Consider the following 20,515-nt stretch of genomic DNA (forward strand, 5'->3'; position numbering starts at 1 on the left):
TAGGAGTAGTACACTGTACAGTGAAAATGGTACATTAGGGATTGATCTAAGTTTGTGAACGACCAAGGGGAAGGAAACAGAAGTCAGCAGAGTGAAGCTTCAGATCGCTGTGCAGACAGATACCTGCAAGCCAAGAGAAGAGAAACGGGAGGAAGGGGGATAAACAGGAAGAGCCTCAGACTACGGTGCAATTCTGAGAAACTATTGGCCAGGAGGATGAGAAGTCCTGAAGCAAAGGTTTGCTATTAGAAGTGTCTCATGTCAAATGGAAATGACCTGGCTCTAGTACCCCTGTTGTGCTTAGTCATTGGTTGGGAGAAGCCTTGCAAAAGCCTTGACTATATATGAACACTCTGTTGAGTCCAAAGTATATTGGCTGGAGGTGGCTAGTCCACGGTGCTTCTCAGAAAGCTCCTTGAAGAGTGTGTACCCTGCTCCTCTATTGCTGTCACCTCTGCGTCATAGAATCTGATTTTGCCTTCTTCCTCTTTCTCTAAGTTACACAGCAGCCTCCTTGTGCAGAATCTTAGCACAAGCTGTTTTCCTTCTGCCTGGAAAACTCTTCACCTTCCCCCTATCACTCAACCGACTCTTCAGATGACAGCTCAAATGTCACATCTCCACAGAGGCTTTCTTTGAATTTCCAAAGAGATCGATTCCTTGCAACATGTTTTTATGGCTTGCTGTAATTTTTATCTATCATACTTATCAAACTTTGTAATTACACATTAGTAAAATGATTTTTTAAATGTCCTTACTAGGCTGTAAGCTGTGTGAAGACATAGTCTTTTCGAGTTTGTATTTCCAATACCTATCACAGTGCCGGGCATATAGAAAGCACCCAATGTGTGTTGAATAAACAAATGAATGAATGAATGAATGAATGAATGAATGACTCAATTGTCTTAATTAAGTTCAGCTCATTTTTTATTTTATTTTTATTTTTATCCTTACCCCAGGACATTTTTGCATTTATCTTCAGATAGAATGGGAGGGAGAAAGGGAGGAAGAGAGAGAGAGAGAGAAAAATTCATGTGAGAGAGACACATCAACTAGTTGCCACCCACATGACCCCAACAGGGGCAAACTGCAAACGAGGTACGCGCCCTTAGTGGGAACAGAACCTGGGACTCTCTGGTCCACAGGCCGACGCACTAACCGCTGAGCCAAACCGGCCAGGGCTCAACTCACTTTTTTAATAACTGAGAAACTCTGAGAGCCTGAGGTTCATAAATCTGGATATAAATTACCATCATCCTATATATAGATGAAAGTACAGAACATTTAATGTAATTGATGCCAGGAAGTTATTGTTTATTTTTTTAAAATTGGCTCTTTTTCCTGAACACGAAGTTAAACATAAGAAAAATATTTATGTTTGCAGAAGTTCCTATATTTGGCTTTATAAATGAACATTTAATTAAAATTCTAATAGTTAAAATAATTATATCAAAATAACAATCATTCTTTATTATGTGGCATATATTGTGTTGTCTCTTATGTGCACTATTTCACTTAAAACTCTCAACTGATATGTTAGGTATTATTATTATCTTCCTTTTGTAATTGAGAAAATGAGCACCTCATGAAGTTACATATTTGCTCTAGGTCTCAGACATAGCCATCTGACTCCAATGACCATGACTACATGCACATCCCACAACTGCTTAAATTTTGAATTTCTTACCCAAATTCTGAATTTTTATTTTTTCTAGAGATATCTACAGAAAATAAAAACATTGAAATTTTCTTAATTTGAGCCTTGATTCAAACCAGATTTGAGCCTCAGCTTCTTCTCAGCAAGAAAAGCATCTTCCTTATAAGCACTAGGCTGCTCCTACCTTGCCCTCACCTATTTCTGCTCCCAGATAGCTTTCTTGTTTAATAGTAATAACAGTAAGTCCAAGGCCAAACTCGGCGCTTGAGTTCCCATAGCAGTCTTTTTCTTTGGATCTCCTTTTCAGTGGTGTTGGTATAATGGTGAGCACAGATGCCTTTCTTCGTTCTCCTTTTTAATGAATGCCATTACCATATTCCCAGGCACTCGGGTTTGAACTCTCAAAGCCACTCATTCCTTCCTCAAGCAATACTTAATGTGAGTTTACTGAGGGTAGAGATTGTGTTCTAATATCTTTGTGTGTATCTTACATAGCATCTGGAATGGAATAGGTACTGAAGGAGTAATGGTAGAATATCTCCTTCTCCCTGGCCCCAGGCATCCTTTGGAGATGACACCGTGTTAAAGGCAGTGGAGTTCTCCAGTGAGGACTAAATTCTGTTAACTGCAGTGCTTTTTAATGGGGGAGGTGGGGGGACGGAGGTCAGTGGTAGATGTGTCAGCCAATCCTTTGAAAATTTTATGAAAAGTTTTTGTATCTGGGTATATGTGGTCATTTTTGTAGGAAAGGGCACATGCTTCAAAGTGTTTAATAATTACTGGTTCTTTGAATTTTGCAACATGGAGATGATCATCTTTAAGAGCAATTTCAGTGAGTTGTAGGGGCAGAATCGGATGTCAGAATATTAAGGGAATGGAAAATAAAAAGTGGAAACAGAGAGAAGTAGGCTCAAGCACGAAGGAACAAGTAAAAGTGGATAGAGATGAAAAAGATATTATGTTTCAGGATGGGAGAGACTCAAACTGGAGAGGAGATAGGAGAGCTACGTTCATTGACCACTGAATCATGTCTTTTACATAAATTACATACTACTTTATTGATCAAGTCATATCTTGAAGATGATGGGATAGTGGGAGAGAACTAAAGAAACAAATGGAACAGAAGAGTTGGCCTTGGATAGCATGAGCACCACCTCATCCTTCAATCCTTTCATCCTTGAAAGAGGAAAGGATTAAAGGTACAAATACAAATGAGGGGAAGTGGAGCCTAGGTTGATTAATACAGATGGCCTCAAATTTCTCTATCAAGTATAGGGCAAGTTCTCAAACAAAAGTGAGAAGGTGAAGTTGGGTATGGGACTCGAAGCAATTGGGGAAGCTTTTGAAAAATTACTGAGAGGCTTTTCTTCTTTATTTAAGAAGTATTTATTAAACATCCATTATGTAGGTACTGAAAATACATAGTTCTTGTTCTTCAGGAAGTTGTCACATTTAATGAACTGTAAGTTCCTGATGGGTACAGAACATGTTATAATTATTTACATGTTTCTCAGTGGTGCCTACCCTAGTGCTTTGAGCACAGTGCTTTGACCTAAGAAGAATTCCAAACTCAGAGAATTTATATAACTTAACCCAGTTCACAGTACTAGTAAAAAAATAAGATTTAAGCCCTGATGTTCAAAATTCATGTCCAGGGCTCTTTCCTCTGTTCCAGACAATCTCTCCTATGGGAAATGTTTAATAATGAGAGTAATCCATTTACTAGCTTTCCATTGATAAAGTCTTAATTTCCACCATATGCAAAGACTTGTGCAAGGCTATCTATAAGAAATTTTCAAGCTATCTCCTGGTCACACTTCATGATGAGACATATCTTTTAGAACAAAATTTTGAAAGTTTGAATTCTTCCTTCTTTAATATGCATATCAGAGCCATCATGTGGTCTGAGGCCACAGTTCATTGAAGGATCATGGACATTGCTGGCAGAGGAGACTAAACCCCAACAGTTGGAGCTGTAAGCCATCTGTCTTTAGCTATTTCACATTTTGTCAAAAATCATCAGCATTGTTGGAAAACAGCTGTGACCAACTAATATTACTAAAATGTAAAGTATAAGTAAATGAAATACAAAAAATGTTTATTCAAAGATAAAATATATATTCTTTGAAATTTTGGAAGAACACTAGAATTATTGAAGATATATTGCAAAGCTATTATGAAATATTTGTCAGTTTGTTGGAAGAAAAGAGATTTATATACAAATGTTTTATAGGTATAGAATCTTAGTTTCTTACATGAGCACTGTAATTGTATTTAGAGACCATTTAACCAAACTCCATTGTTTTACAGGTAAGAAAAATGAGACTCAGAGAGGTTAAATGGCTTACCCAAGGTCATAAAGTACTGAAAAAAGATAGCACCTAAATCTTTTATTACAAGAGAAGAGAGATTCAGACTATTAATATTATTATTATTGCTAATACAGTAACTCCAATTTATTTGATGTCTATGATTTTGAGAACTTTACATATATTACTTTTTTAATCTACACAGCAAATCTAGATGGCCAATATTATTGCTGAAGATGATTGTTCTGGCCATCCTGGACTTTATTTACCCTAGGGTCTACAGAGAAAGAACCGAGGCTTATGAAGGTTAGAAAACTTGCAAAATGGACTCTCTATTATATACAGAATGATATAAATAAATAAAAAATAAATGGGAAAAAGCAAAAGTTCTTCCTTGGATTATTCCTCTTTCATCTAATAAGTGATAAAAGAATCATGAAATTATAAAGAAAATCATCATTTGGCAAGCATCATAGTATTCATTGATTAAGGGGGGAAATCATAAACTATTGATAAAACTAGTGAGTGAAACGTTGATGGGACTAATATATCTAACTGTACCCAAAAGTTTTGTGATATATTATGGTTATATTAATTACAAATAAATTAGACAAATAATGTTATGTTTCTTCTGACCTCATGCATTGAGAGGGATACAACATCACCTCTGGAATATCTTGTAAAAAATTGCATAACCTTCCCTAGCCGGTTTGACTCAGCTCTTAGAGCATCGGCCCGAGTCGCAGGTTCGATTCCGGTCAAGGGCATGTAACTCCATTGCGGTTCAATCCCCAGCCCTGGTTGAGGTCGTGTGGGAGGCAACCAATCACGGTGTTTCTTTCACATCGATGTTTCTCTCTCTCTTCTCTTTCCCTCTCTCCCTCCCTCTCTATCTGAAAATCAATGGAAAAATATCCTTGGGTGAGAATTAAAAAAAACAAAAAACAAAAAAAAAAAATGCATAACCTGAATCTAATCATGAGACAACTCAAAATGAGGGACATTCTAACATATATGTGACTTGTTCTTTTCGATCATGTCAATGTCATGAAAGACAAAGATTGAATACAACATGTGATCCAGGATTTTCTTTTGATATAAAAGGCAATATAGACACAAGTGGGGAAATATGGATGCAATCCTAAAGTTAGATAATAGAATTAAATCGGTGTTAATTTCCTTATTTTGTCATTGTGCTCTGTTTATGTAATAGAATGCCTTCATTTAAAAAAAAATACACACCGAGTTATTCATGGTCATTATGTCTATAACTTACTTTCAAATGGTTCAGAAAGGAGTGTGTGTGTGTGTGTGTGTGTGTGTGTGTGTACTTAAGGGATAAAACAAGTGTGAAATGTGTTAACATTGGAAGACTTTGGGAGAAGGTATAGAGGATTCTTTGTACTGCTCCTGTAAACTTTTAAAAATATCTAATATCATGTCAGAAATAAGTTAATAGAAAAAGAATATTTGCAATAAGTCACATCCGCAGCTCCAGAATACCAGTCCCGGTCGGCCTGAGTTCAAAGGCTATGCTTGTCAGCCTTGGGTGTCAGAGGGTACACCAGCTCCGTGCACACACGCATTGTCTTATCTTGACGGAGGAGCTCCTACCTCACCCGTACATCCGCTACTTGTTACTGCAAGGCGAGGAGTGCTAGTCACTGAGATTAATATCTCACGTGATTTCACCAACCATGACTCTGACCTTTATCAGACTCTGCAGTTCAAATGTGAAGTCCTGAACCTATTAATTACCCTATTTTTCAAAATACACCATTTTGTATTTCCTAGAATGGCAAAAAATTTAAAATCTGCTGATATCAAGTGTTGGTAAAAATATAAAATAAAACAACTCATATTACTGTTGGTGACTGTTTATATTTACCACCTATTTGGAAAACAATTTTGAATTCTCTTCTAACTTGAAGATACACCTACCTTCCTAACAAGTAATTCCTCTCCTAGAGTTATACTTTAGAGAAATTTTTGCACATGTGCATGGAGAGTCAAGTATAAACATGTTCACCAGTTTGTAATAGCCAAGAAAGGAACAAAAACAAAGCAACAACAACAAATACCACCAAAGAGGAAACAACTCCATAGGCAAGAGGGTGGATAAATAAATTGTAGTTCACTAATGCGGCAAATTAGTACACAGCAGTAAAAATGAGTACACAGCAATAAAAAGCTGAATCAACCGAAGCTACATACGTCAGTATTACAGAATTACAGAACATTGAAGTGATCCCATTTATAGAAGATACAAACTGTCTTTTTCAGTAATATATAGATAATTTGAAAAACTTTCAAGAAAAGAAATAGAATACACAATTTAGGGAGTAAGGTAGGGAATGGGATCAGAGAGAAACACAGGAATTAAAAAAATTTTTTTTTTCTTTATTGATTTTAGAGAGAGAGGAAGGGAGAGGGAGAGATAGAAACATCGATGAGCAAAAACATCAATTGGCTGCCTCCTGCATGTCTCCTTCTGGGGATTGGGCCCACAACCTGGGCATGTGCCCTGACTGGGAATCAAACCAGTGACCTCCATAGGTTGATGTTCAACCACTGAGTCACACTGGCTGGGTGAAGCACACAAATTCTTAAGGCATTGTATAATTACGTACCATGTTGCAGTAACGTGATTTTTCCCTCAAGTTGGGTGGTAGTTATGTGGATGTTTATTTATTTTTTAAACATGCATTTTAAATAATTATTACAATTGGAGCAATTGTGTTTTAATTTCACCTGGACTTTCAATTGAAGTGCAAATTTTTACAAAAAACCTGAAAAAAGTTTCATCCTGCTAAAAAATTATGCTACATAATAGTTCTCATTTAGTATTTATTTAAGAGTCCACACAATTATTTTTTAGTTAAAGTTATCTTTAACAACTTAAAAACAGTACTTTTCCATTTCCTGTGAATTTAAAGAAATTTAGCATAACGACTTTGGAAATGGAACCCACAATTGTTGGGGCTTCTAGCGCAGCCTTTTGGTGAAATTTCTTCTCATTCTCTGGCTCCTTCCTTCTCAGCCCTGAATCACAGTAGCCCTTGCGGCAGCAGCAGCACCACACACACCCTTCACTGGATTAGCCGAGATGCCCAAGTCAACAGACTTGCAGCCAGATGATAGGAATTTGTGACTTTACCTCTCCACTTACCACCTATATGACGTGATTGAAATTTGTGGAGTTGGGGGGGGGGGGTGTGTGGAAACTGTGAACAACAAGAGGAGAAAACCTAATACACATTTATTAGATTTGTATGCCAGACACTGTGGCTGACAGAATAATGACTTCCCTACGATGTCCATATCTTGATCCATGAAAGCTGTGGAGATGTTATTTTATTTTATTGTATTTTATTTATTTATTTTTTTATCCTCACCCGAGGACATTTTTCCATTTTTGTTCAGATAGAGCGGGAGGGGGAGAGAGAGAGAGAGAGAAACATTGATGTGAAGGGACACATCGAGTGGCCGCCACCCGCACGACCAACCAGGGCCGGGGACAAACTGCAACGGAGGTACATGCCCTTAGCGGGAACCGAACCCGGGCCTCTCTGGACCACAGGCCCACGCTCCAACCGCTGAGCCAAACTGGCCAGGGCTGGAGATGTTATTTTACATAGCAAAAGAGATTTTGCAAATTGCAATGAATGCTTTTGAGATGGGAAGATTGCCGTGGATTATCGGGTGAGCCCAGTGTCATCACAAGTGTCCTTATAAGGGGTGGGAGGTGGAGGGTTAAACTGGTCTGAGTTAGAGAAGCAAGTGGGATGTCACTGCTGGGTGAAAGCCATGGCCAAGGAATGAGGGCAGCGTCTAGAAACTGGCAAAAGCAAGAAGCAAACTTCCTCCTAGAGTCCCCAGAAGGACGGCAGCCCTGCTCACATCCTCATTGTAGCCAGGTGGGAGCCGTTGTTGGAACTTCTGAGCTCCAGCATTGTGAGGTAATACATCTGTGTTGTTTCAAACCCCTAGCTGGGTGATGATGCATCATAATAGTAATCGGAAACAAATAACGACCCATCTTGTGTGTCACTGAAAATCCGGGGGGCTCCATCTTTTGCCCAGCTGCGGCTGCAGTGACCAGTTCTGCCTTGCTTTGTGCAGGGGTGACCAAGTGCACCGCGCCTCACATATCCGGTGGGGTTTCTCTGAAGGCTGCAGGACCTCCCTGGAAATGTGTGCCCTGGAGCTGTCCTTGACTAGTGCTGGAGTGAGTGCTGATGAATAAATACTTCTCCACTTTCTCCTCTGGCAAAGAGTTCTAAATTGCATTTCATAACACTCCTGGGACAAAAGATCAAGCACGAATCATTTGTACTAGTGATCAACTCAGTAACATGCTTGTATTAGTTTTTCCTTCTTCCCTGTTCTCTTCCCTGAACCTTCGCTTCTGCTCCTGAAGTTTACTTCCAGAATGAACCATAAGCACGCCTCAGGTTCTGACCTCAGGGGCGTCCCAGACTAAGACAGAAATATGCATTATGCTAATTGCTTTGCCTGCATTTCTCATTTACTTAGAATAGCCACCCAGTAATATGTGTATTCATATCCCCATGATTTTGCAGGGAAAATATCTTTAACTCAGAAATTAATTTGCAGAAGGTAATTCAAGTAACACAACAGCAATTAATTGATGAAATCTGGATTTACCTTTCAAGTTACAAGCGAGGGTGGTTGCAACATGCACATTCGCTGATATACTACTCAAATTCTCAAATGATTTGGGGAGAGATTAAATGAGATCATGAGTGTGAGATTCTTGGTATAGTTCTTTTAAAAAAAATAAGTCCTTTAAACTGGAGAATCCATTTCCTGTCTTTAGGAAGAGAAATCACACCGCATTCCACTTCACCTTCAAAGTAACATTTTAAAATCCAGGAGAGACTCCAAATCTCAAGTCTGTGTTTCTTTCTTTTTTTTTTTTTTTTCAAGTTTTTTTTTTATTAAAAAATTTTAATGTTAACATAATTGCAGGTGTCCCCCTTTGACCCGCCCTTAAGTTCTGAGTTTCTTAGAATATTTTGTTCCTATGGGGAAAAACTTTGAAGAGTTTGTATCAGTCAAAGACACTGCAGAGGGAGAAATCAGTCCATCACACTGCACCGCAGCGCAGAAGAGCAGCTGAATCTGATTGCCCCGCACCTTAAGTGCTGTGAAATTCTGGGAACTGGGATCATCTGTCATTTCAGACTTGTCATATTCTGCTGAAATAAAACATACAGTCTAATTTGAAAAGTTCTCTTATGGAAAGCGTCTTAAAAATGTATATAACCTCTGTCACAGTAATTCCATTAGGAATTTATCCAATCCAAAATCTAAAATGCAGAAAAAGATCTATATGTTGGATACTTATGGCAGCATTCTTTAAAATTATGAAAATTGGAAGCAACCAAAGTCTCCAGGAGACAGACTAATGGCTAAAGCAATATAATACATCAATACTATGAAGTGTAGCAATTGAATATTCAAAATATATTTTATATGAAAAATTATTTGTGGTATGATATTTGGTTAAAATGGGATAAATTAAATTATTGTTTGTAAAATAGACCTCCACATTTCTATGAACTCGAAGGATGAGACAGTACATTTTTATTTATTTATTTATTTATTTTTATCCTCACCCGAGGACATTTTTCCATTTTTTGTTCAGGTAGAGTGGGAGGGAGAGAGAGGAACAGAGAGAGAGAGAAACATCGATGTGAAGGGACACATCGAGTGGCTGCCACCCGCACGACCAACCAGGGCCGGGGACAAACTGCAACCGAGGTACATGCCCTTAGCGGGCACCGAACCCGGGTCTCTCCAGACCGCAGGCTGATGCTCTAACCACTAAGCAAAACCGGCCAGGGAGAGACAGTACATTTTTAATGATTTTTCTTTAATTGTTGGAGTTATAGGTGATTTTAATTTTCTTAAAACTTTTAAATTTCTGTAAATTTTTATAGCAGTCTGTAATAATTTATAACTAACAAGAATATACGTTTTGAAAGTCTTCTGTTTTTAGTTTCTTACTAATAAAATCACTTATCAACGATGTTTAGGAATCCTAAAGTGTTATTAAACCATTTGACACAGGTATATACTTGAGTCTGCCTACTTTATGAGTGGAAAGGAAGGGTAATCAAGCAGATACAGACCATGTCCTTTATCAGTTTCCTTTTCTATTTATTTTTGCTTTTACTTTATATTCTTGACTCTCCACCTTGTTGCCACAGGAGACTGTCCATCAGGCAAATCTAACCGTGATACTCCTCTGAGAAAGCCCTTTGATGGCTCTTTATTGTCATCAGGAATAGGTCATTGCCTGTTTCAGTGAGTTCTCTCAATTGAAAATATGAGACCCAATATCAGTATGTTTAATAAAAAAGGATAACTGATCACCTTATAATCCTGAGAAGAAATCTGGGTAGCTAATAGAATTGAAGAATGATCTGTAGGAGACAGAGCCTCAAGTAATGGAACTGGTAGTTCAATGCTACCCTGATTGTTTTTATGAGTTTCACATTTCTTGTTTCTCTCTCTCTCTCTCTCTCTCTCTCTCTCTCTCTCTCTCTCTCTCTCTCTCTCTCTCTCTCTCCTGTGAATCGAGGCTTTATTTTCTACTACTGCGTTCAGGTGTTTTCTGTGTGGTAGGGAACATGACCCTTCTCAGGCCCAGATTAGCAACTTTATCAAAAAGGAAGGGCTTCTTTCTATCAACATCTGTAAACTGTACTAATTTCATGGGAGGACTGCAATTGGACTGGTTTGCTTCACATGCCCACTCCTAGCCTAATCCCTGGTCCAAAGGACTAGAACACCATGGCCAAGGGTAGGTCATGCTATTCCCTCCAACCAGCGGCAAGAGTGGAAGCCACCTGCAGAGGGAAGGGGAGTGTGCTGGGAGACACAGGGTGGTAACTGAGGCACTCTGGCAAAGAAGGCCTTTACATATAGACCCCCGTCTGCTTCGCAGTTCCCTCCTGCTGTCACACTTTGGTGCCAAGAGAACAAAGGCATTCTGAAGTAGTCTGTGCTGGTTTACAGTCTGTGCTTTCGCAACAAGTGTTTCCTCAATTTGGAAACACCGTGAATTATCCACCTTTCTCAACTAGAAAATGTTTGTTCTTTTAGTTTTTTCTCATCCTCTAAGAGGTCTTTCCTGATTCCTGTTGGTAGATGTTAATTTTCTTTGTACATATTTCCAGTGTAGATGTATTCTGCTTTCACACAATATGGTAAGTCCTTTGACCCTCTAAGGGGAACTTACTGTATCACTTTATGTTTATCTCTACAACATCAAGTAGGGACCTTATTGTATAACAAGCATTTTAAAATGTGTTGAATGAAACACAGTTTTTCTGAAAAGATACATGATATGAAAAGGAAGGAAGGAATCCAATAAATTAACTTGGGCAAAATGGTTATTTACATATAAAGTAAGTCATTGGATCCCTACCTTATATACCAAATTCAACTCCAGAATGATTGAAAACATAAATGTCAAAAGCAAAATTTAGAAATTTTTAGAGGAAATATAGATCATGATATATTTATGACCATGGGAAAAGAATTTATAAATAAAGATTTTTTTAAAAATCCATAAAAGACTGGAACTTGACTACTAAAATTAGAAGTGTTCATCAGAAAATATATCTCAAAGAAAGTATCTTAAGTTGGATTTCCTAGAAGCAAGACCTAAGAGAGAGAATTTTGTACAAGTAATTTACTGAGGACATGCTCTCAGAAGGAACCTTTAGGGAGACAAAGAAGGCAGTACAAGGCGGGGAAGGAGCTGAGCAAGGATGTGGTTTCAGCTGCATTGCCTTGAGGGTCATGGGCCTGCATTGTGTCTGTATGGCATTACAGTTATTGGCTGCAGGCTGACCCCTAGAGTTTGGGTGAGGCAGATCTATTACCCAAGATCTATTGCCCATCTTTTTGAAAATGATAAATTTTTAAACTATTAATAGTTAACATTTAATCACAAACAGCATCTACTAGGGAAGTCAAAAGACAAGATACAGAGCAGGTAAAGATACTTACACTGCATATCAATAACAAAGGATTTGTTTTACAAATAAATTACTGCCAGTAGCCCCATGGACCGAGAGGTCCTTGTTTGATTCCGGATCAGGGCACATGCCAGGGTTGTGGGCTCGATCCCCAGTAGGGGGCGTGCAGGAGGCAGCTGATCAATGCTTCTCACATGGATGTTTCTATCTCTCTCTCTCTAAAAAAATCAATAAAAACTTTTTTTTAAAAAGAAAAATACATATGGCCAATGTATGGAGACATTCTCAACCTCATTTGCAATTGGGGAAGTGCAAATCAGCATCCTAATGAGATACTATTTCACATCTACTTGATTGACAAAATATAAAAAGCCCGACAGTTACAATTATTGTAGAGAATGTGGACCATCAGGCTGTCTCCTCCTATACCTTGTTGGTGTGTTTATAAATTGTTATAATCCCTTTGTAAAAGCAACTTGGCATTTGTCTTATAAAGTTGTATATTTACATAACTTATAACTCAGCAATTTGACTGCTAGGTATATACTCAAATGAATGTTGAAATATTATTCACGACGGTGTTATTTATAGTAGCAAAAACAAAAAACCTGGGAAGGACTTACTTTTCTCTGGATAGCATAATTTTAAAATTGTGGTATATTAAAAAATTGGAATATTACTTGGCAGTGAAAATTAAGGAACTACAACTATATAAATTAGTGTGGATAAATATTAGTAATATAATTTTTAATTAAAAAATCAAGTTCCAGAAGACTGCATACAACACAACAATGTTAACATAAGGTTCAAATAAAAGAAAAAAACTATACTAATTAGAAAAAGAAACAAAGGAATGATAAACATAAAGTTCAAACCCCAAAAATAACTTAGGGTTTGGTGATTAATCAGGGGTTGGTGAAATAGAAAAGGAGTACATAGATGTAGGCAGTTACTGACAATGTTTTAACTATGAATGAGTGGTGGATTCATGGGAATTAGTCATATTATTAAAAAATGAACACAATATACACTTAAAAAATCAGGAGCATGCATTAAGTAGTTATGGTTGTGAAAAACCTTGGAATATGATTAATCCAATTTTGGCACCTGAGGTCTATTTAAATAAAAGGATAGCTATAAGGAATACATTATGAGCACATGGCTGTAACGATTCCACTTAATTAAACACACTGCATTAGAATTAAACTCAAAGGAAGAGAGTTGATTTTTCTGTCTCTCATTTATTTCCTGTGGACTACTGGACCAGACTTATGAGTCCCAATCATGTCACCTTCCTTATTTAAAGAATGGTTTTAATAGTAGCTGCCCTTCCAGCCTCGTGTGGTTATCTTCAGACTCAAAAGAGACCACATCTGCGAGCTCAGTGTGTAAATTATTAACAGAAGCACAGAAAGACAGGGAGATGGACATATACATATAGATATGTATGTGATGATGATGACTGAAGAATAATCATGTCATCATAAGGAAAAGTATCTACTGAATGTGTGCCGTATTCCAAGCATTGAGCTAAGCTCAGTCCAACTGTGGAGATATAGACAGTAACTGTAGTAAAAATTAACGAACACTCATATAGGGACACGATCAAAGTGTTGTTGAGGCACAGAAGAACACTAGAGTGAATTGGAAATGACTTCACAGGAGATACAATTGTGGAAGATCTTTTTTTTTTTTTTGGTATGTGCCCCTAGCGGGAACCAAACCCGAGACTCTCTGTCTGCAGGCAGATGCTCCAGCCGCCGAGCCAAAGCAGCCAGGGCGCGTTGTGGAAGATCGTCAAGGCTGAGTAGTTTACCAAGAAGGAGGAGAGGACAGCATGCCAGGTAGCGGGCACAGCATGTGGCTGAGATGAGCCTGGGAAACGCTGGGTTGGGGAGTTACCGGGAAAGAAGGCCAAAGTGAAGTTCAGCTGACAACACAATAGTGACCAGAGCTCAAATTCCTGAGAGTAAAGACATTTATCCCTGTCACGACTTTTTAAAAAAATAGCTCATTGTATTTAACTTGTCCTAAACTAAATCTTTTTCCAAATATTCATCAAATCCCTTCCCACAGAATAAGTAAATTACTGAAATGGACTGTGCTTTCTGAATCTAAGGAGCTATGAAATCCAGCCATAATTAACTTTTTTTTTAAAGAAACTATTTTGTGAATCATATGAATATCACTTGTATTATCACTATGAGATCATTTCCTTCATACAGAGGAAAATAAACCTCAGGGCTCTATCAACTCCACCCAATTCATTAAAACTTGACTTCGTTTGTTAAGGAACGTCCTAAGGTTTTTCCTCACTCCAAATTCCCTACCAAGTTTATTCTTTAAATTAGTCCTGGGTCTCATTTTATATTTATTAAACTGTCTGAGAAAAACCACAGGGCCCACATCATTTGGAGACCTGTAATTCATGAGCTTAAAAAAAATCCCCCAACCAACAACAATCAAAAGATGATCATATTACTCGTTACTACTGTATGTGAATAGAGCCTTTTAGCGTCTTGTTTTATTTTAGCAATGTTGGACCTGGATGGCTGTTTTCTTGTATAATAGAGCCCTGTATTTTAGATGCTTAATTATTTTCAGAGTGAAGTGTCCCAATGTCCCTTTTTGTGTTAGAGAAAAGATGAGAAGTACCATTCCAAAAAGCAGTCATCAAGTTTTTAATTTTTCTATTATTTACTTTTTTTCTATGGGCTTAAATTTTTTCTTCTTGATTTAGATGGCTTCACATTGGCAGAGAAAGTAAACAACTTCTGGAAGAGTACAATATATCGTAAGCCTAATTCAGGGTCTTTCAGCAAATCCAGGGCATCATTGGGTATATTCAAAGTAAATGTTGCCCGGCCGGTGTGGCTCAGTGGTAGAAAGTAAATGTTGCCCGGCCGGTGTGGTTCAGTGGTTGAGCGTCGACCCATGCACCAAGAGGTCACCGGTTCGATTCCCGGTCAGGGTACATGCCCAGGTTGTGGGCCCGATCCCCAGCTGGGGGGCATTCAGGAGGTGTCCAACCGATGTTCTCTCTCATCGATGTTTCACTCTCTCTCTCCCTCTCCCTTCCTCTTTCTCTAAAATCAATAAAGAAAAAAATGTCTATAGACAGACAGAACATCTTTCCTCATAAATGATGTTATTCCTAGTGGTTCCTCCCTTGTCCATATTCTCACCTTGCTTTAAAGGTTTTCTGTGGGTTATCTCACCTGCTCTGATAGTTATAATCACTAAGCTAATTATTCCTAAATTTCTACTTCACCTCATCCTCTTCCCTTACTCCAAATCCATCTATCCACATTTGTATCTCGACTTCAATGTTCCCAAAGCATCTCAGTCTTACCATTTTCAGAATAAAATCTTGTTCTCCCAACTTGTTCTTCCACCTGTGTTTCAATATTTACTTAATCACCTCCAAGCAAGAAACCTGAGATTATCCTTGACCCCTTCCTTCAATGGACCAAGTTTCAAGCCTTGGAGATGGTAATCTCTAAAGATTTTTTCAAATGTCCATTTGTATTTATTTCTGCTACCACTTCCTTGGCTCTAACCCTTATTATTCCTGTCCTCACGACTACAATGCTCTTAAATAATTCCCTGCTTCCATTCCTTCCTTCTTCACATTTATGCTTCATATACTCGCAAGAATGCACTATCGAAAATGAAACTATGAATGTCTCTCAGCTGCTTCAAACCTTTCAATGACTTCATAGTGCCCTTAGGAAAATAAATCACAGTTTGCGTGGTGTACATAGGTTATTACAGTCCGGCTAATCATCTCTTCAGGCCTAGGTCTTGCTATTCTCTCTTCACATCCTAAGATCTAGGCACACTGGACTATTAGCAATTCTCTGAATTTGCTATACTCATTTGCCTGAAACATCTTTCCCCTTCTTTGCATTTGTCTTATTCCTCTCCTTTTCTTAAGGACAGCTCAAGCTTCATTTCCTTGTAGGTGTCTTTCCTTATTCCTGGAGGGAATTAACCATTTCCTCCTTTGCCGTGTGCACAGATTTTTATACTCCTCTGTAGCATCCGTCATACTGGTGGCTTTTATTTATTCACAGGTGAGTGTCGCCCATTTACTTATAATCATGTTAAGACCATGTCTTATACATCTTGTTCTAAGCACCCTGATTGGTGTCTGACCCAGGATAGGAATCTAGTGAATATTAGTCTTATAGTTAACTGGAATTCTTGAAGAAACAAAGTGAGAGCCACAAAATATGTCATTTTTTCTCTCCTGTCTTTACTTCAGTCCAAGGATTAAATTTTTCCTCGGATAATTGTGGAAATGCCCACATTCTTCATGAAAAACTCCACCTTTTACTGGCAGAGGTACTGTCTGGCTCTGTGGCCACAAGACAATGACACAAGAGGGCAACAGTCCAACATCAATACTGTTGGTGAGACTCGAGCTATTTACCTCCAAATCCACCACTTGCCTAAGGTCACAGCACTAGGAAGAGATGGAGCCGAGATTCAAATCTAGGTCAGTGCGAGTTGTGCCAAGCCCACACAACTCTCTCTTTCATCCAGAGTCTCTTACAGCCTGAGTGAAATCCTGGGCCTGCGTTTCTTTTTCTACAAATCACGGAGTCTCTATGACTAAACTCTTTTGATCAAATAAAAACATATGCTTCTTGGTCAAAACAAGCAATAATTTGCAGCCTAAACTCCTACTTAATAAAGAAATCTTTCTCTCAAGGAGGCAACAAAGTATGCAAAGAAATAGCTTTGCTAAAACATACATTCAATTTGCATTGCCAAATAGCACATTTATCCTTTTAGTCTAAAACATATGCATTCAGGTTATTTTGCGATTTTCTCTGAGCAGAGGGATGGTGGGGTGGGTTGGGTTGGAGAGTAGTTATGTGAAATTTGCATAGCTAGGTACGTATATCCAGATGCTTCTTCCCACAACAAAGACATGATATGCTTCAAAATTTAATTAAAATACATACCACTTGTAAATTGCAAATGCTCTGATATCACTTTTTAAAATTTTCCACTGTTTAGGTTTCACACAAAATAATTGTGTAGACAAATCAATCCAGAACAAATGAATGAATAAAAAATAAAAATGGCAATAATGATCATAACAATAACAATAAAGTAATAACAATAGCAATAATAATATCAACTAAAGCTATTTGCCAAGTTTATTTTTAAGCACTTTCATATATGTTAATCTATTTAATCCTCACATTTACAGATGTCTTAAGACATTATTTAAAATAATCTCTGGGATGCAGAGATCAAGTTACTTGCCTGTAGTCACACAGCAGTAAGTGTGACTAGGATTTAAATTCTGGAAGTCTAGATTCAGAATCTGTGCTCCTAGCCACAATGATATAATGCCTAAATGAATGATAAATACAGATGCCCTATTATAAAACACATGTACATGTGTATGCATGTACTCCATTCTCAAATCATAATGAACATAAATTTGTATATACATAGACACATTTATATGCATATACTATATATAGACACATTCTCACATGTGTTATATGCATATACATAGAAAAATGGAGACATACATATTTATATACACACAAATATGAAAATACACAATATGTGATAAATATAAACTAAAAATATAGCAATAACTTTTCCTACAATAATCCCATTGGACCTCCTGAATCCGACGATATAAAAACGAGAAAAAAAAATTTTTCTTAAAATTATATTTAGCAAATGTTTTCCAGAAAATATTGTTTAATCACTTCAGGGAAGCAGAACTTTCTAAGTCTGCAGCCAAGTTAAACTTTTGAAAATTGTTTTTGTAATGTTTACCCAGTGAGATCATATTTTCATTGCCCTGATGAAATACAGGTGCAAAGTCTAAGCACATCAGCCCCATAGTGCAGTTTCCTGCCGAGTTCCCTTCTTAGTGTGGCTGACATCCTTCCCCTCTTTTCCTTCTACTTCTGTCCTGCGCCCCAGAATGTGACCTAATGTGATTCTAATAATATCCACTCAAAGAAAAAACAGAAAAAAATACGATTTACTCAATACTTGTCAATAACTTTAATGAGCGTTATTTCATTCAACTGACTCAGTGACATCGTGTGGTGTGCATTGTTTTTACAAAAGGAGAAACACGGGCCCAGAGAAGTTCAGCAACATACTCAGGAAAACACAGCTTTGAAGTGGTGAAGCCAGGAACTTGTGGTGTTCCCTTGTAGTTGAAGGGATTAGTAACATTTTAAAGGGTAAAGGTAAAAGTTTACAAAAGGCAGAAACTGGAAATTGTGTTGCTTGCGTGACCTTTGCTCAGCCTTTTGTTGAGTGCGGATAAGGATTATCTGGATTATCCGCAAGGCAATGGATAACCCAGCAGATGCTGGACAAGATACCAGACCAGCCCTACTGCAAAGTGAACAATGGGCCAGACAAAGTACATCAGCAGGAACTGCTGGAAGCTAAAAGTAGAGTATATAACCGACACCCCAACCCTGATTCAAGGCTGACCTCTTCTCGGCTCAGCCCACCTGCACCTAGGCGCATGCAATAAAGCCATTTTGCTCTACACTGGCCTTGTGTTGTGGATGTGATCTCCCGCTGGCTCAGACCTTTTAGTAGTTATAGCAGAAAGAAAGGAAGAATAGAACCATAGAATACCGTTGTTGGAAGGGGCTTAACTTTCCCCATTGTAATTGTTTACTGGGTACTCCTGGAGGAAATGAATTATCTTTTTTATATTTGAATTTCTAGCCATGTGCATTGTGCTGACACAGAGTATGCACTGGATAGCTGTTTATTATTTTTTTTTAATTGATTTTAAAAATATATTACAACATCCAATGGCAAACACGTGTCAAACATTTTGCTATCTTTGTCCCATACCTTTTTTCCTTGACTGTCCCATTGCCTTCTAACATTGCATTTGATGAATCTGGGGTTGAGAAATGTAAAGCATTTTCTCCAATGACATATAGGAAGTTTGGAAATGACCACTGAAGTTAGTGTTCTTTGCATGCCTCACGAACTAATTCATTACTGGTACGTTTGTGTGTAGATCATCTGAACGAAACAGATTTGAACCAAACAGAAAGGAAAACTATAGATCCCTTACCCATCTAAATTGCCACTGCCAGTTCACAGACCAGATGGAAAGAATGTTTACTCCTAATAGTGCTCGGAGGTTAAGGCATCATTTTTGTTTTCATAAGCAGGGTAGCAGCACCCTCTAGCCTGGAGCCCAGCCCCCATGCTGAGGACCAGAGCTGCCAACCATGAATGAGAAAAGTAACAGCCTCTTCTGGGGATTCAGACCCACATCTCCCTACATGAAAAAGAAAATCTTTCTTTGCTTCTTAATTCAATCACATACCCAACTGGCAACCTTGCATATCAAAATGGGAATCCTGGGAGGCTGTTGGAATATGCAGATCAACAGAAGCTAATTAGCATTAACTTGCAGCCATCCTGAACTGATTGGCAGCACAGCTGTGGGGACCCAACAAAACATGCTGAGTCGCATGTTTGTCAGGCCACCTGCCACTTGGCGGAATCCAAAATTGTGCAAACCACCATGCCATAATAACTCGGTGACCTCAGTTTGAGAAGAGTAAGGAGCAGACATATTTGGATCATGCAGTAATTAGTACTGCCTTCACCTGACATGAATTCAACAATAGGCTTCATGGCAGTACCTTCCTCATCTGACAACTTGATGTCTTAATTGAGATTGACAGCTTCTTCGGGAGGCTACCAGTTTTCCATGAAGTTTGCAATCGTACGCAGGATCAATACAGGCTGCAGGCAGTGAGACTCTGGTACAATTTGATTTCCAGCCTCCTGGAGCTTGGCTTTTGTTTCTTAAATCAAGGGTACATTTGAGGAATAAACACAAAAGACATTTGGGCAAGTACAGAGAGTGTGGGAGCCAGAGATCTGGCTGGGTGACCTGATGGAAGTTACCTCATTTCCTAAATCTCAGCCTCCTCATCTGAATTATGGCACCTCATGGAGTTACTGTGAGCACTGAATGAGGTAATGCGTGAAAAGTCCCAGCACCAAAGTAGGGGCTCCAATAAGTGGCGGTCATTGTTCTTTCTACAGTAATTAAGACACACACACACACACAGAACAGAGGGGCTGACCATTTGGATCCAATTTTTATGACATGTCAATGGAGACCATTGTAATAATATTTACAAATCAAGTCACTGTTGCTTTTATTTGGGAAACTTGCAAAGTACATTACAAACCTTCATTTTATTCTTTCCAGGTCTCCACTACATATATATATATATATATATATATATATATATATATAGAGAGAGAGAGAGAGAGAGAGAGAGAGAATGAACTTTAATAATAATGAGGATTTCTAACATTTATTGAGAAATTACCATATGCCAAACACTGTATTAAGTATTACCTACTTATGATTTTATCTAATCCTCACATGCCCAGGAGATAAGTACTACTAACATCTCAAATTTAAAATGAAAAACAAAACAATAAAACTAAAAACTGAAAGCAGGCATTGTGGAAAACAATATAAAGTT

The sequence above is a fragment of the Molossus molossus genome, unplaced genomic scaffold (assembly GCF_014108415.1).
Source record: "Molossus molossus isolate mMolMol1 unplaced genomic scaffold, mMolMol1.p scaffold_m16_p_12, whole genome shotgun sequence".
Classification (NCBI taxonomy): Eukaryota; Metazoa; Chordata; class Mammalia; order Chiroptera; family Molossidae; genus Molossus; species Molossus molossus.